This window comes from Pteropus medius, unplaced genomic scaffold, assembly GCF_902729225.1.
Source record: "Pteropus medius unplaced genomic scaffold, Ma_sr-lr_union100, whole genome shotgun sequence".
Classification (NCBI taxonomy): domain Eukaryota; kingdom Metazoa; phylum Chordata; class Mammalia; order Chiroptera; family Pteropodidae; genus Pteropus; species Pteropus medius.
Window position 1 is genome coordinate 5552159 of NW_024342474.1, and position 10220 is coordinate 5562378.

General features: G+C 34.9%; 1 pseudogene; it reads right to left on the reverse strand.

The window, feature by feature from the left end:
- Positions 1-1805: 1805 nt before the first annotated feature.
- Positions 1806-3154, reverse strand: LOC120604825 (leucine zipper protein 2-like; annotated as a pseudogene).
- Positions 3155-10220: the final 7066 nt, after the last annotated feature.

Below are 10220 nucleotides of genomic sequence, written 5' to 3' on the forward strand. Positions count from 1 at the left end.
GGTTATATAGAATAAATAAGATCATGTATGTAAGTGCCCACCCCAGGGAGCTGGCAATGCTTAATAAATGGGGACTCAAAGAGCTTTTAAAAAAATCGGCAATGTTATATTTGAATACCTTCAAATTTAAAAATCTCAACTGCATTTTGAATTCTCATTTCATACATTGCCTTCATATGTACCCTATTTAGAACATACTAAAATGGTAAAATATATTTTCTCAGGGTACAGTTATGTTAAAAACAAGAAGAAAGATAAAGGTTCTTTTGCCAGTACAACTGTTTTTTTTTTGTTTTGTTTAAATAATTTTAAGTTTTTAATTACAGTTATATACGATATTATATTAGTTTCAGGTGTACAATGTAGTGATTAGACATTTATATAACAAAGTGATCACTCTCATAAATCTAGTACACACCTGGCACTACATATAATTATTATAATATTATCGACCATATTCCCTATGCTGTACTTCACATCCCCATGACTGTTCTGTAACTACCAATCTGTGCATCTTAATCCCTTCTCCTTTTTCACCCACCCCTCCTACCCCCTCCTATCTGACAACCATAAAAATGTTCTCTGTATCTATGAGTTTGTTTCTGTTTTGTTTACTTTATTCTTTAGATTCCACATGTAAGTGAAATCATATGGCATTTGTGCTCTGCCTACCAGTACAACTGTTTTTAATCAAGGAAATTAGATCTTAGTTTTAGATGAGGTCTGACTCATGTGCCTTTAATTCCATGAATAAAATCAAAATACCTTTAGTGAAAAGCTGTCATTCAGACTACAGTTCAGCTTTATAGCCCCTCAAATTTGAGAGGATGGCAATAAATCAATATAAAACAGCTAAATATAATTTTAGATATGAATTTTAACAGAATATGTTTGTTTCTTAACGCTTAAGATTTGGAGAAAAGCTCACAAAAATAAAATTTTTAATGAAAAATAGAATTTTATAGGCTGCCTGCCATTGACCAAATTTTTGTCCCACCAGAATTTATATGTTAAAACCTAATCCACAATGTTGTGGTATTTGGAAGATGGGGAGTTTGAGAGGTGATCAAGTCATGATAATGGAGCCTCCTTGGATGGTATTAGCCCTCTTTTAAAAAGGGCCCCAGAGAAATCTCTCACCCGTTTTACCATGTGAGGTTACAGTAATACAGCAATCTATGAACCAGTAATTAGGCTATCACCACACACATAATGTGCTGGTGAATGGATCTAGAATTAGGCGAAAGAAATTTCTGTTTATAAGCTATCCAGTCTATGGTAGTTTGTTACAGGAGACCAAACAGACTAAAACACTGCCTAAAAGTAAAATTTCTTTTCCATGTTTGAAAAATAGCTGTTTGTCCAGATACCCACATGATTTGTACCTTTTAACAACATGCCCAGATGAGGTCACAGGGAAAAAAAGTGTTGGCTTTCCAGTCATGTCCAAGGTCAACAGAATTATGTCAGATGTAATTGCTAACTAAAGATGGAAAGGTGTTTTTATCTTTACCTGGACTCCCTGTTCTTCTTCATCTCCTTTGCAACTTAAATATAGCCTGATTGAATATTTTATTTTATTTGTTTATTTTTGACTGTGGATATTCTTTTTAACTAGGTTATTGCTTGAGGATCATAATTGGCCTGGAATCTTTTGGAAAATTTGCAGACTACTTTATAAAGTACATAAAATTGTGAAAAAGTTGCATGCTTTAATAAAAACTTAGTATTTCCATCAAGCCTGTGGTCTAAAGAGGATATGAAGACAATAACAAATGGATGTTTTTAACATAGTTTCTTGGTATTTACAGTATTTTTTCTTCTTCAGTCTCTCTCCTTCCATAGCTGGTCAATTGTTTTTCCTGGGTGTTTTTTTTTTTTTTTTTCCACTTCACATTCAGTACACAGAGAGGCATTAGCAATTTCTGTGGGGTAGGTTCTAGTTCTACAGTCATTGCTTGAGGGATTTTCTTTATGTTTCATTAAACAGGTCCTATTCTCCTGTAAAAGATTTTCAGAATTGCACTCAGGGGTATTCAGATTTTCTTCCTTTGTTGTCACAATTTGAGAGCTCACATGGCTTCCAGGAGTGCATTGTTGAAGCTTGCTTTTTTCATCCTTGGGTCTGGAATTTTGGTGTCGATTGTCTTGGATAGAATTGACATATGAGTTGGATTTGACCTGATTAGACTTAACGGTGTCAGTTGGTCACTGAAAACAGTTGACAAGCAGGGTTTTACAGTCTCTTTCATTGCTTTCAGTTGTGACTTCTATTCAAGAGTTGCTTTCTCGAGCACATTTCTGGCCACAGCTAATTTTTGTTCCAGATTAGTAAGCTATTGGGCCTTAAATAATAAATCCTTCTTTCCATAACGAAGCTCCTTCAATTGGGCTCTTTCCATAACGAAGCTCCTTCAATTGGGCTCGGATTTTTTTTTTTTTTTTGACTCTTTTGGATGGATGTCACACAGCTTGTTTCCTGACAAATTTTTTTTTCAAGCTTCGATTCTCATTCTGAAGATCTCAAATCATTTTGCTCTCTTTCCACTTGTCTTTTCTTTTATTAAAAATTATCAGGGGTGATATTGCTTAACAAAGATAAGTTTCAAGTGTATCATTCAACAGTAAGTCATATATATATTGCATTATGTGTTCACCACACAGAGTTAGATTTCCTTCCGTCACCAAATATTTGACCCCTTTTACCACTATTTCTGTCAACTTTTTCTGTCTGACTTATTTCGCTTAGCACGGTTATCTCAAGATCCATCCAGTTGCAAATGGTAGAATTTCATCTCTTCTTATGGCTGAGTAATATTCCATTGTATATCTGTACCACATCTTCTTTATCCAATCATCTATTGTAGGATATTTCAGTTGCTTCCACTTAAGTCTTTTAAAAAATTAATAATAGCCCTTTGCTTTTCTACTATCTCAGATGTCTCTTTAAGTTGCTTTTGCAGGGCCTCCTGGAGAGACTTCATTTGTTCTCTTTGCTTCTAATCTGTTTCTAGAAGCTTCTGAACATCAGTTTTGGCAGATTTGTCTTCATTTTTGACTTTAATTCCATCGAGTTTTCTTGAGCTGTCAGCTGACAGAGGATGGTGATTAGCTTCTTAAAGACTTCTTTCAGCTCCCTTTCTAGCTCTTCATAGTCCTGTTCTAAAGGAAAATTCCAGATGGTTTCATTGCTGAATTTTATCAAATTTTGAAAGATGAATATTAATATTTCAGAAGTTAGAGGAAGATGGGTCTTCTCCCTTCATTGTATGATCATTATATAATTATTATTTTCCTGCCCCGGGACCCAATATAAGTGGCGGATCAAGGTGCATCAGGTTTTGTGTGGAAGAGGCTCCTTTGCTCCCAATGGAATATTTTAAACGTCTGTAGAACAATATATTTTTGACTTTATATTTGTTTTGAGCAGATCAATGGGTCATATATATGATGTTGCCTTTCTGTTTCTTACAAATAATCTCTTCGTAAAGCTTTTACTTCCGAGATAGCATATTTCAGGGCTATACAGGAAAATTCCACACATGAAAATTAATTAGAGATCATAATATGTTTAAATTTGTCTTATGCTTTACTTTTGCTATTGTTTTTTTTTTTTTTTTTTTAAGGATGCTAAATTTTAAAGCTTCTTGTGGTTAAATCTATTCATCTTTTTTTTTTCTTTTTTTCTTTTTGGTTTTCTCATTACAGTTTTGGACTCAGAAGATTCTCTTCACTGTGGAATTTTGGTAATGGCTCAAATTTGTTTTCTTCTGCTATTTAACTTTTCAGCCTTCCCAAATTTAATGTAAAAGCATGGAATGAAGTGAGAAACTAAATTGAGTCTTTTGTTCTGAATTACTAAGCAATTGTATCAGTACCCTTTATTAGAATAACGGTTCTCTCCTTTATTGATTTGTCAGACCTTCTTTATCCTATAAAATTCATATAAAATGTGAAATAGAATCTATTCTATTTCATCAATTTTTCTATTTATGCCTACACTGGTGACCTTGAAGAATGTGTCAGTATATGTGAGGGCTGGAATTTCTTTATTTTAAAGATATTATCCATTTTTTGCCAAATTACTCTTTAGATAAACTTTTCTTTCATTTTTGTTAATTCTTAAATTATAATAATGTAAAGAATGAAAATTATTGACATGTAAATAGGAAAAATTGAAATTTCATGTTTTTCCTCATTCTCACTTTTCCACTTCTTCCATTCCGTAGGTGTAACCACTGTTGACATTTGAGTGTATCCAGACTGACTCTCAAACATTTGGTAAGGCTTAAAACTATCATTAATGTTCTGTTGTTGGAATTGTGTTAAATCTATACATTAAGAAAAATTGACATCTTACATTCAGTCATCCTACTCAAACCATATTACGTCCATTTACTTAAGCCTCATTTTATATATCTCATTAAAAGTTACTCATATTTATGTAGATTCCAACATTTTGTATCGTTTATGTCTAGACTGTTAAAATTGTGAAGAGATTGCTTTTTTCAATATAATGTTGACTCTTGAACATGTGTTTGAACTGAGTGAATTCCTTTAATATGAAGATTTTTGAAAAATAAATATACTTTTGACCCTCCATATTACTGCATTTCACATCTGTGGCTGGGAATGCGTGGATATATGCATTTATCTACACCATCTTATATAAGGGACTTGAGTAGCCATGGATTTTGGTATCCAATGGATTTGACCTGATTAGAAACAATCTACTGTGGATAACTATTAGGGACAATAGTTAGGTTTTTGGGGAGTCAAAAGTTATACACAGATTTTCAACTGCATGAGGGTCAGGGCCACTAACTCCCAGTTTGTTCAAGGGTCAACTGTATTGTTTTTCTTATCACGGGTGTTATAAACAAATGTTCCTTGTTTTTGTCTAATAGTCTTTTATTCATTTCAATACCTTTGCAATGGAATAGTTTGAATGTTTATATTACATAATCACATAATGAGTAAGCTATGATAATTCTATATCCTCTCTATTTGTACCTTTGTTTCTATTTAAGATTTTATTGTTTGTTGAAAACTTTTAGAACAACATTAAATAGCAAAGGTAACATCAGAAATTCTTATTGGTCCTGATGATAACCAGTCTTTAATTGCAACATTTAGTATGAAATTGAAAGTCTTTGTTGTGAGACAGAATAGCATAGTGCTACAAGTGAAGTATCAGTAGCCTTACTGCTAAGTTCAAATCCTGGCTGTGATCTTCCTAGAGGCAAGTTTCTTCTACTACCTATGACTCACTCTCCTCATCTCTAAGAGTGAGGTAGTAGTAGCTTCTACCACATATAGTTTTTATAAGGATTAAATAAATATTCTTAAGCACTAGGTTCAGAATTAGTGTTCTGTTTCATTAATACCTTTTAGACACATCCAGTATGCACTAATAAAGCAGAAGAATAGCAGTGTACTAGTTTAAAAACATTCAACTATTTGGAATGTAGTATTCAGTTTTCCTTTTTTATTTTTTTCTACCCCCTATTTTCATGCTGAAGTATATTAAATTAGCTCAATATTTTCTATTCCAACATTTTCTAAAGAATATTGTTTATTATTTGGAATCAGTATAAATTAGTATCATTTGTATTTCTGCAGAGTAGGCTGCTAGTAATGAAGTGTGGGTTTTCAGTAGTTCTAACTGCTATAAAGCCCTGTTGCTTAAGCTGACTCTACTAGCTTTTTACTATTTATTCAAAAACAGTACTATTCTTTAACTTTTTAAAGGAATTGGAAGTTTAAGGTAGCTCCCGTGATTAATCTCTGCCTTATATCTGGCTCTGCCTGGTCAGCACAAATATGATTGGATATGTTTAGCGTGGGACTCCGTAAGACACACAACTAGATATTGGAAAGTATCGATCCCTAGCTTCACAAATATTCTCTTTTTCCTAAGTAGTTCTCTCATTTCCTTGAGGGTCTCGTCTACTCTCCCGACTAAAATGCCATCTATATGCTAATGACTCCCAAATTTTTGCCTCCAGCCTGACCACAACCTTGTTCTCCAGATTCATGAGCCCAACTGTCTATTTAATATTTTCCTTACTCCTAATGTCTCTAACGTTATAACATTATCTATTGATATTTGTTGATTTGAAATAGTCTTTGTTGAGAGGCAGACTAGCACGGAGTCTTAAGTATTACGTTTAGATGTCTAATTAAGTTTCTCAATTTTAATATGTCTCACTATCTCTCAACCTGCACCTCCCTCGTTTTCTCCATTAGAGTAAATGGAAACTCTGTTAATTCACTTGCATAGGTCAAAATCCTACCTAGGTCATTCATGATTTGTCTCTTCTTCTCAAATTCTCATCCAATCCATTAGCAAACCAATCGATGTTACATTCAAATTTATCTTGGACCTACCACTTCGCACAAACTCCCCCACTACCATTTCAGCCTGAGCCATCAGCTTTACTTGTTCACTGTCGCCCGTTTTGTTGTTGTTGTTGTTGTTGTTTTTGCAAAAGTCTCTTACCTGCTTCCTTTGCTGCAGTCCTTGTTTCTTTATGGTCTATTCTCGACACAGCTGCCAGAGTCATCCCATATACCACACATCAGATTTTTTGTTCCTTGATGCAAATTTCCATTGTTCTTCCATTTTAAATTGAATAAAACCCCAAGTCCTCCTTAAGTCCACCAGATCCCCTACCTCCACACCACGCCCTGAGCTCTGACGTCATCACGTACTCCTCTCTACGTCACTCATTCCGCTCCAGCTTCCTGCACCTTGCTGACCGTTATTCTCCTGTCTCAATACCTTACCCCTTGTTGTTTTCTCTACCTGCAATATTCATCCCTTAGGTGTCCACTAGACTCCCTCACTGTCTTCAGTTCTCTCTGCTTAAAACAACATATTATAGAAGAGCTTTCCCCCATCATGCCGTATAAAATGGTCCCTTTTCTCTACGCTAGTTGCTTGCTATTATGTCCGTATCATTTTCTAAGTAGAATTTATATATTTTCCTTCAACACAGTTTTTGTTTGCTTATTGTCTGTCTTGTTCACTAATATACCACTAGTGCCTAGAAAACGCTATAGCATCTAGTAGGTAGGTATTCAATAAATGTTTGTTAAGTGAACACTGTTATTATGTGAGGATGACATATAATACATTTGCAGTTAACAATATAAGGATCTGAAATGACATGAAAACTTTTTATATGTAATGTGTCTCCTGGGTGCCAGCCCTGTGCTAGAAAGTTTATAATAGAGCTTCCGAGAATGGGTGAACTTATTCAGTAAAGTCATTTCTATTTAGAGTTTTAACTCTGTTCAAGAATTGGATTGATACATACATAGGTGGAATGATTATAGAAATGCCCACAGAAATAAAAAAGTTTATTTAGTCCACTAAGACTTTAGATACTTTTAATAGGGGGGAAAGCCATCCATTTCGTTCATGAGGGAAAAAATTACCATGTTAATACTTCATTAGAAAAGTGATGTATATTGAGGTGTAACATAATATAATTGTTTAAGTACATTATGGTAGATGAGAGGGAAATGATACAGAATAGAGAAGCTGGGGTACCAATAGCAGATTGCCCAGTTCTCCGAAACAGTACCGCCTCACTGGTAAGAGAAAACAAAAGTCATGCGGGCCTGGTTTTAAATTCTTGCTCTGAATTTAATGCCTCTGTGATCTTTGGCAAGTTGCTCTGAACCTCAGTTTCCAAATTTAAATAATAAGCTTTCTCTAAGTATTAAGGATAAAACTATAAGGGTCATACTGAGGACAATGTCTTTCAGATTTAGAAATATGCAATAAATAGTAGCTATTTTTTATTTTTCTCAGGATGGATTCACTCTCATAAAGATATTAGAGTCTTGTTAAAGAATGAGCGCTACATGTAATAATTAGAGAAAGAAAATTTAAGTTTCTATTATCAAAGAGATCCTTAATGTTTTACTTCCGGGATGTTTTACTTTACAGGATGAGCACTGTGACTTCTCATATATTCTAAATGTTTTACTGAATCAATGCTGTGACTTTATTCAAATGCATGCTTGCTTTTAGCGCCTCTTGGAAGTCTTTTTGAAGCTCATTATTTTATAGCACAGAATCCAATTTGAGGACTAAGCAGTCTCCTTTTCCCTACCTAAATGATCTGAGGCTCCTCCAACCCTAATGATCACAAGGCAACGCTTGGAGGGGGTCTTAGAGTCTTAGGTTGTCCTCATGTAAGAAAGAAAGGCTATAATATGTGTAATGGAGCCGAGGAAAGGGGCTGCACAGATGCTGGCTCATGAGGATGCCCTTTCTTCTTTCCCCAGTGTAGTAAATATCAGCTTCTTTTTAAGTTCTGAGTTTGTAATCTTACTTTCTACATCATAATGATGTAATACTGATTATTGAAATAACTAAAATATTGATATAACTATATTCAGAAGGTGGAAGAGAGAAGAGGTAGAGGTAGGGGACTGTGCTGAGTTTCTCATAACAGGAAGTCCATAAATGCCTTAGGTAAATAAACAAATTAGAGAATAACTATATTATTTAAAAGTATAGTGGTACTTCCCTCTGTAAAACTGAATTATTTGTCATCATCTTAATACCATTTGATTTTTTAAAAATTATATGCATCTATTACATTGCTAAAATAGGAAAAAATAAAATGGAAAAGAATAAATAGTATGAATATGTTAAAGTTAAAGATGTACACTTATCAATGGAACATTTTCAGTGAATTATGATGTTACTATGAGATGACTATGTCCAGGTACTATGAGAGCACAGCTTAATCATCTTGCCTGTGGGAAATGACCCTTTATGGGAGAGACATTCAAAAGTCTCTCTTAGAAACAAGGGGTTTAGGGGATTAGACTTTATGAGATAGATCATGATCATGAGCAGTTAGGTAGGGAAAATCTGTACCAGAGGGCAGTGTTCCCTGTTTCATCAGAAACAGGCTCTTTTCTAAAGTTACTTTTACTTTAGCCTTTGAGTTCTCAGGTCCATCCTCTTTTTCTGCATTCCGGGTCTGGAATCTGGTGACTACAAGGGAAATCCTGAGGGCAACATTGGGGTGAATAAAGCAGAGTAAGGAGCCTCAGAAACCACTTCCCAGGAAGTGACTGGACTGAGCAATTTCATTTTACCTTGCCATTACAAAGGCTGCATATACCAGATATAGCACTGATCTGGGATGACACTTTGAAAATGGTTAGGCAATACTTTTCATCACCATATAGGAAAAAGCTCCAAGACCTTCTAAGGTCTTACTGCTCAAAGTGTGGTGCACAGATCAGCAGCCCTGTTATCACTAGGGAGGCTGTTGGAAATCCAGAATCTTCTAATCAGCCCCAATGAATTATAATCTGACGAATCAGAATCTACACTTGAATAAGATCCCTGGATTATTTGCAAAATAAAGTTTGAGAAGCACTGGTCTGAGGAACCAGGATGCAGAGACCATCAGTGGGCTGAAGAGAATTATGCAAGTGAATGTTGAACAGCCAAGCTGGAAGGAGTTGATCTCCATGTGCAAGTGGGCTGGAGCCAGGTTGGATAGCAAAAGCTAATGAGTACAAGGCAGGGCTGCGTTACAGGGTAAATGGGCCAGTGTAAGGTGGTGACTGACATCAATGTCTGATGTCAGTTACTGGGAAGGGGAAAGAATTTTCAGATTAAGAAATGAAACAGTGTAGTTTAGAGACTTGTCTTGAGCTCCTTCACCCTGCCATCCACTCTATCCAAAGCTGAACAGGCAAATTGTAAAGGCATGCACAAGATGACTAGAAATAGGGACCTGTTTCAAGGTTAAAGAAATTATAGCTGATGAGAAACCATTTCTCCCCTCTTCCTGAAATGTTCAGACATATATTCTGCATTTGAATAAGAGAGAAAATAACACCTAATTAGCCTGAAATATTCAGAAAGAATGTGAAAATTCATAATCCAAAGATTTTAAATAGTAAAGACTAATTGTGGTAGCTCTTTATTCTAAAGAAGGTATAAATCATATTAGCATTTTATTTTCCAAAGATCCCGAACTTTTTATATCTCCTGGAATGTCATGTAGGCCTTGAAAATCATAGACTTATACTCTCAAAATGCAAACAGAAAAGGCAATGATGGTTGTGGAATAAATTAACTCTGACATACTTAACCCATGTTTGACACCAAAACAATACCTTATTCACCTACTCAAAACACTCATTCCCACAATATGTATATAATCACCCATTGACAA